Here is a 1,263-nt window from a genome sequence, read left to right as displayed (position 1 = left end):
CCAGAACCCTCTCCGACCAATCAGAACGAACTGTTTTGCATATAAGATTTAGGCCGCCACAGGGGTCCTTTTAAAGGAATTCGGGCTTCTTTCTCGGAGGAAATACGTCTTTTGTGTGGTTTGGGATCGAGGCCTCGCTAGGAGCTGCCAGAATGGAGGCGGGAAGACGGCCTCATTGTGCTCGCCGTGACCTGTTTGGTAGTCGCCATCAAGTAGGCCTAAGGCCGCGCCCAGCCTTTTCCGACAGTGATTTCAGCTCTTTTTGTATTTGTCCAGAAGGCTTTCTGCGCTGAGCGGAGAGCCACCCCGTGATTGGTCGAAAAACAGAACATAGACCTTGTAAAAAGTAGTGAGGGAGTCTCCTTCTGCGAAATGAGAGTCTCTTGTTTCTAGCTCCTTCTCTGGTTTACAAGGGCTGCATCAGTCAAGACCCGCCCGGTTTGGCACTGCTTTGTAGTGTGTGTCTTGGCTAAAGGCTATGGAATTCTGGGAGTTGGAGTTTGTTTGTTGTGGGCTATTATTATTATTATTATTATATTTATTTATATCCCGCCTTTCTCTCAAGGCTCAAGTCGCCTCAGGGTTTTGCAACTGCCCAAGTCGGGATTCGAACCCTGGTCTCCTAGCGTCCAAGTCCAACCCTAGAACTATTCAAGTGTTTATTCCCAAAGGAAACCAGCCAGGCCCCAAGAAAAACACCAAGCGAGATCCGCCCTAGACCAAGAGATGGCCGCACTACGCTCTTATAGCGCTGATATTCCATTTTTAATTGCCGTCTGTTGCATTCTGGGACTTGCAGTTTAATGAGGGGGCATTTAGAATTCTCGGCCATAGGGCTCTTAAGCCTCGCTGAACTACAAATCCCAGAATGCAACAGGAGACAGAGCAGTCGAGGTGGAATACTGGGGAAGGAAGGGGGCGGGGCCTCAGGTCTCTTCGTCGTCTTCCTGGACTCGTCCTAGGCCTTCTTATCTCAGAGGCGCCCGATGTCGAGCCTCCAGCGCCCGCCCGCCTCCTCGGCCTCCCCCGCCCCGCCGCCCTCCCTCAGCGCGGAGCAGGCCAAAGGTGAGGGCCCAGGAGGCGGTCCTGAGGGGCGGGTGAGGCGGGGAGGTCACGCTGACGTTGGCATGGAAACCCCTGCCCCGAAAGCTCTGCCACCAGTCACGTGACAAGGCTGCACTCTGTTTTTACCTGTGAGCAAGCTCTAGGTCCTCCAGTGCAACTCTATGGTCACCACGCGACAGACATTGACCATAGAACTGC

The 1,263-nt window shown here is 53.4% G+C and overlaps 1 non-coding gene across 1 annotated transcript; it reads left to right on the top strand.

Annotated features, from left to right (window-relative positions):
* Positions 1 to 244: 244 nt before the first annotated feature.
* LOC121918764 lies at positions 245 to 306 on the top strand. Its single transcript, XR_006101302.1, has one exon. It is a non-coding gene; the product is annotated as a U7 small nuclear RNA (small nuclear RNA).
* The last annotated feature ends 957 nt before the right edge of the window (positions 307 to 1,263 follow it).

This window comes from Sceloporus undulatus, unplaced genomic scaffold, assembly GCF_019175285.1.
Source record: "Sceloporus undulatus isolate JIND9_A2432 ecotype Alabama unplaced genomic scaffold, SceUnd_v1.1 scaffold_32262, whole genome shotgun sequence".
Classification (NCBI taxonomy): Eukaryota; Metazoa; Chordata; class Lepidosauria; order Squamata; family Phrynosomatidae; genus Sceloporus; species Sceloporus undulatus.
This window is presented reverse-complemented; position numbering and strand designations above follow the sequence as displayed.